Source organism: Callorhinus ursinus, unplaced genomic scaffold (genome assembly GCF_003265705.2).
Source record: "Callorhinus ursinus isolate GAN/ISIS: 27379988/994484 unplaced genomic scaffold, GSC_fseal_2.0 scaffold2, whole genome shotgun sequence".
NCBI lineage: Eukaryota > Metazoa > Chordata > Mammalia > Carnivora > Otariidae > Callorhinus > Callorhinus ursinus.
Genome location: NW_027397064.1, coordinates 8,148,841 through 8,155,223, shown reverse-complemented (window position 1 = coordinate 8,155,223; position 6,383 = coordinate 8,148,841). Strand labels below are relative to the sequence as shown.

Genomic DNA, 6,383 nt, shown 5'->3' with positions numbered 1-6,383 from the left:
AGCAACCCTCAGTTTGTTTCCGGAGATTAAGAATTCCTCATATCAGTGAGATCATGTGATACATGTCTTTCTCTGATTGACTTATTTCACCTAGCATAATACCCTCCAGTTCCATCCACGTCATTGCAAATGGCAAGATTTCATTCTTTCTGATGGCTGCATAATATCCCATTGTATATATATACCACATCTTCTTTATCCATTCATCTGTCAATGGACATCTTGGCCCTTTCCACAGTTTGGCTATTGTGGACATTGCTGCTATAAACATCGGGGTGCACGTACCCCTTCAGACCCCTACATTTGTATCTTTGGGGTAAATACCCAGTAGTGCAATTGCTGGATCGTAGGGTAGCTCTATTTTCACTTTTTTGAGGAACCTCCATACTGTTTTCCAGAGTGGCTGCACCAGCTTGCATTCCCACCAACAGTGTAGGAGGGTTCCCCTTTCTCCGCATCCTCACCAACATCTGTCATTTCCTGACTTGTTAATTTTAGCCATTCTGACTGGTGTGATATCTCATTGAGGTTTTGATTTGGATTTCCCTGATGCCGAGCGATGCTGAGCACTTTTTCATGTGTCTGTTGGCCATTTGGATGTCTTTGCAGAAATGTCTGTTCATGTCTTCTGCCCATTTCTTGATTGGATTATTTGTACTTTGGGTGTTGAGTTTAAGAAGTTCTTTATAGATTTTGGATACTAGCCCTTTATCTGATATGTCATTTGCAAATATCATCTCCCATTCTGTCGGTTGTCTTTTGGTTTTGTTGACTGTTTCTTTTGCTGTGCAAAAGCTTTTTATCTTGATGAAGTCCCAGTAGTTCATTTTTGCCCTTGCTTCCCTTGCCTTTGGCGATGTTTCTAGGAAGAAGTTGCTGCGGCTGAGGTCGAAGAGGTTGCTGCCTGTGTTCTCCTTTAGGATTTTGGTGGACTCCTGGCTCACATTTAGGTCTTTCAACCACTTGGAGTCTATTTTTGTGTGTGGTGTAAGGAAATGGTCCAGTTTCATTCTTCTGCATGTGGCTGTCCAATTTTCCCAACACCATTTGTTGAAGAGACTGTCTTTTTTCCATTGGACATTCTTTCCTGCTTTGTCAAAGATTAGTTGACCATAGAGTTGAAGGTCCATTTCTGGCCTCTCAATTCTGTTCCATTGATCTATGTGTCTGTTTTTGTGCCAGTACCAAACTGGCCTGATGATTACAGCTTTGTAATAGAGCTTGAAGTCCGGAATTGTGATGCCACCAGCTTTGCTTTTCTTTTTCAACATTCCTCTGGCTATTCGGGGTCTTTTCTGGTTGCATACAAATTTTAGGATTATTTGCTCCATTTCTTTGAAAAAAGTGGATGGTATTTTGATGGGGATTGCATTGAATGTGTAGATTGCTCTAGGTAGCATTGACATCTTCACAATATTTGTTCTTCCAATCCATGAGCATGGAACGTTTTTCCATTTCTTTGTGTCTTCCTCAATTTCTTTCGTATTTTATAGTTTTCTGAGTATAGATCCTTTGCCTCTTTGGTTAGATTTATTCCTATCTTATGGTTTTGGGTGCAATTATAAATGGGATCAACTCCTTAATTTATCTTTCTTCTGTCTTATTGTTGGTGTATAGGAATGCCACTGATTTCTGTGCATTGATTTTATATCCTGCCACTTTACTGAATTCCTGTATGAGTTCTAGCAGTTTTGGGGTGGAGTCTTTTGGGTTTTCCACATAAAGTATCATATCATCTGCAAGGAGTGAGAGTTTGACTTCTTCTTTGCCGATTTGGATGCCTTTGATTTCTTTTTGTTGTCTGAGTGCTGTGGCTGGGACTTCTAATACTATGTTGAATAGCAGCGGTGATAGTGGACATCCCAAATGCAGGATGTCCTTTAGTGGTCTTTCCTTCACTATACTGGTGGCCAAAAAGAAATTTTTCTCTAACGTCACGCCCCTACAAGTAGCTACAGAAAATCAGGTAGGTGGGATCCAATTAAGAGTCTGGGTTTCTGAGGGCTGCAGGAAAAGTAGCATTTTCTCCATTCAACAGAAACCAAGTCCACCAGGACACACAACAGCCCACTTCATTGAATTCTGACTTAGCAAGGTTTAGTTTCTTGCACGCTGGCACCATGCCCCAGTTGCCTTTCAAATTTTATGGTGCATATTTTATATTCTCTTTGTGAGTAGACTATGGTTAACAAAATTAGTAAACTTTTTAATAATTTGGAGGTATGCCAATTCCATAAATGTTATATAATCGAAATGAAATGACATCCCCCTCTTTACATTCTTTTGTGTTTTTGCTTTAACACCACTTAATGGCCCTATGGTCCAACCAAAATTTTAGATAATAGTTCACCTACTTAGCATATGCCAAGAATGTAGCTGAAAACCCTAATATAATTTAAAATTCATTCAGCGACCATGCGTTGTACTCACAGATAAGGCTTTTGATTAGACTGCTTTACTCTCATTTTGAAAACAAACCTAACAAAATTAGTCATCTGGTTACACAGCCCAAAATAAATTAGAAGGAACATATTAGAAAGAGAAGTTCCTACTACAGGCTGGGTTAGTGACATGAGCAGGAAGTGACACATGGTGTGGGAAGAAGCTGGAAAATATATAAAAGGAAGAAACATGGATCCACAAGCTGACCATCAAGGTCAATGGGTGGAAGGGCAGCATCCTATGCCTTACCATCACTTGGAGATTGTTGTGGTTACAGGACAATCCATAATTAATGCTTAAAATAATGCTGTTGAGTAAACAAAAGGCTAAATTACATCTGTATGTTCCACTGACATATATATATATATATATTATATATATATAGTATTATATATATATATTATATATATATATATAGTACACTGAGCGACCATTTCTTCAAAATGACTGCTAAGAGGGATGCCTGGGTGGCTCAGTCAGTTAAGCATCTGCCTTCAGCTTAGGTCATGATCCCAGAGTCCTGGGATAGAGTCCCACATGGGGCTCCCTGCTCACCGGGAGCCTGCTTCTCCCTCTCCTGCTCCCCCATTTGTGCTTTCTCTATCAAATAAATAAATAAAATATTTTTTTTAAATGACTGCAAAGAGGGCACCTGGGTGGCTCAGTCGTTAAACATCTGCCTTCGGCTCAGGTCATGATCCCAGGGTCCTGGGATCAAGCCCCGCATCAGGCTCCCTGCTCCGCGAGAAGCCTGCCTGTCCCTCTCCCACTCCCCCTGCTTGTGTTCCCTCTCTCACTGTGTCTCTCTCTGTTAAATAAATAAAATCTTTAAAAAATAAAAAATAAAATAAAATAAAATGACTGCAAAGAAAGATATCAGAATGTAAAGAGTAAAACTCAAGCATCAGGAAACTCATTTAAAATAACTTACCACAAAAACTTATGATGTACTATATGCTGACTAACTGAACATAATAATAAAAAAAAAGTAACTTACCACAAACCAAGGAAATAAGCTGATACTGTGTTCTTAACTAATTAATAACAGTAGGTACAAAATTACTACAGCGACTTCTAGTCTGATTATTTTTACATCTATTATTTCCTTATACTATCTACGGAATACCTGAAGTGTATGAGTGGATGTTAACAGCCTATTTGTCTATTAGTAAAATATTTGATTGCCTCAGTTTGTAAATATTATATACATATAATATTTACATATTTATATATACCTATAAATGTTAGTATGTATACCTTTATATATACACACTAACTTTATACTAACATTTATTATGTGCTTCGTATGATCAGGTACTAACATATATTAACTCATGTTATCCTCCCAAACTACAAAAGAGCTCCTATCGTTGTCCCGATTTTATGGATAAGGAAACTGAAGCCAAGAGGTTTGACCACTTGCCAAGGGAACACGGCAACAAGTATTGAACAAAATTTCAACCCAAGAAGTCTTGCTCCAGAGCCTGAGATTATAGCTGTGAAAACACTGACATAGTCATTACCAACCAAGCCATGGTGAGGAAGTGTGGAACACAATATAGAAATGGATGCTAACAAAGAATTTTTTTAAAAAAAGATTCATCCATTTATTTGCAAGAGAGTCGGGGAGGGGCAGAGGGAGAGAGAATCTCCAGCAGACTCCTCAAAGCGCCTGGGGCCCAACGCAGGGCTCAACCTCATGACCCTGAGATCATGACCTGAGCTGAAACCAAGAATTGGACGCTCAACCAACTGAGCCACCCAGTGTTTTGACTGTCAAGGAGGCAAGCTTCATTTATCTGGAAATTTTGCTTTTGTAGAAAAAATACTCATTTGTCAACACTGTCAGGTCCCCTTTTTTTTAGTTTGAGTCCCAAACTCCTTTTTTCCCATTGTTCTGAAAATCACAAACGTTTCATCTTTATGAAGATACAAAACATACTTTTTAAGAAAAGGAAATAAACTTAAAGCTTTTTAAAAACACCTTGGGGGGGAAAAATCTTTAAACATCCATTAACCATGTAAAGAATGTCTCTGTACCCTGAAATGACAGGCATAACATAGGATGTTTCTAATTATAATGAGGGAAAGAAGTACACCTTTAATTGGCTTCATAATATATCACACAACTGTGACTTTTCCAGTTAAGGCATTAGTGATAATGACATAATCCATAGTCATGATACTCTAATATTAAAACTGAATCAAACTCAGAGGACTTCTACCTAATTGGTATTTCATCTATATATACCCAAATATATTTAAATCTTTTCCCCAAAAGTTTTAATCAAAATGAGTATCAAAGTGACTCTGAGATTAAAATTCTAATTAGGTAAAAAAAAGATAACCAAGCTTCCTGTACGCTGATTTGCAATAATGTTGCTCAGAAATGAGCAATTTGACCATGCAGCCTTGGGAGGTTCCTATGGCTTTTAATGACTTGGCTTTCAGCGTGAAGTCCCTCACAAGGGACAAGCTTAATTCGTGCTCAGAGGACAGCTCCACTGGAACACCATCAAAGCCTCCAGGGTGGCTGGCGGCAGCAAAACCACCCCAGGTCTTCAAAGACACGATGGTCACAATCGGTGGGATATGGTAGTGGACACTCTGCTAAGAGCTATGGCTAAAACAATAATAGTTTACAGAACACCTGCATTTATTTTATCGAATGGAATGAGATGAACGATTGGAGACTTGACACCGCTCATGGTTTCAAATGTGGCATGCCATGAAATCTCACCCTCTCCTTCAGCATCTTTGAGGAAAGTAGAATAAAAAATTAGAATTTTTTTTCTTTTTTTCTTAAAGTAATCTCTCTGCCCAATGTGGAGCTCGTACTCAGGACCCCAAGATCAAGAGTCACATGCTCTACTGACTGAGCCAGCCAGGCGCCCCCCAAAATTGGAATTATTGATAATAATTTTATAGTAGTCATTAGCAATCAACCAAGTTACTTCTCAGCAGTCTTATCACTAGATGGTCTTCCTTATGGGCCTCTTAGAAATGACAGCAATGCTGGTGGGTGTACTCTGCTTGCTCGTTCTGCATTTGACAGGATAATCTGATCCGAAAGAGCAGAATGAAGGGTTAAACAAGAGAACTGGCCCAGGTTTTGAAAACTGTCAGTCTTAGGTTCAAGTTCTGTCCCTGTTCCTTTCTAGCTATAGAATGCAAGGCAAGTGTCCTATCTCCCCAAGCCCTAAAATATAGCTAATCCTAGAACTTAATTTATAAGGTTGCTTGGGTTTGCATAAGAGAATGCATACGGGGCACAGAGCAGTAAAGTACGCAGGTACAGAGTAAACACTTAAATATGCCAGCCAATGTTAACGTTGTCGTGAACAGTAAGAATGCCTGAGTCAATGGCACTGAGGTTATGGGCGCCTGGGTGGCTCAGATGGTTAAGCATCTGCCTTTGGCTCAGGTCATGATCCCAGGGTCCTGGAATGAGTCCCGCATCGGGCTCCTTGCTCAGCAGGAGGTCTGCTTCTCCCTCTCCCTCTGCCTCTCCCCCTACTTGTTCTCTGTCTCTCTCACAAATGAATAAATAAAATCTTTAAAAAATAAATAAATAAATAAATAAAAATAAAAAACATTGTCGTGAACAGTAAGACTGCCTGAGTCAATGGCAATGAGGTTATGGAAAACTAAATTAACTTTCTTTTCTATTCTCTCACCCCATGGGTCATTCCCAGCCTAGACTGCCAGTCCATCCTCACCATTGTTTTTGAATAAGGAAAAGCCTTGTGAGATTAAGAAATTAAGGTTCGTTTATTGTTATGAAACTGAGAGGCAGAGAAAAATCACCAGGGTGAACTTTCTTCACACTTGGGGAAGCAGATTGATGGAGTTAATACAAAATTCGCTGGAACTTTTTTCTGAACCAGGCACATGCTCAGCCTGCGGTTGCTGCTTGAAGAACAGGATCGCCAACACATCCT

At 39.4% G+C, this 6,383-nt stretch overlaps 1 protein-coding gene across 2 annotated transcripts in view; it reads right to left on the bottom strand.

Moving 5' to 3' along the window:
• Window positions 1-6,383, bottom strand: part of DNER (delta/notch like EGF repeat containing) — a 296,928-nt gene that overhangs the window by 194,681 nt on the left and 95,864 nt on the right. The gene's annotated exons all lie outside the window — the stretch shown is intronic.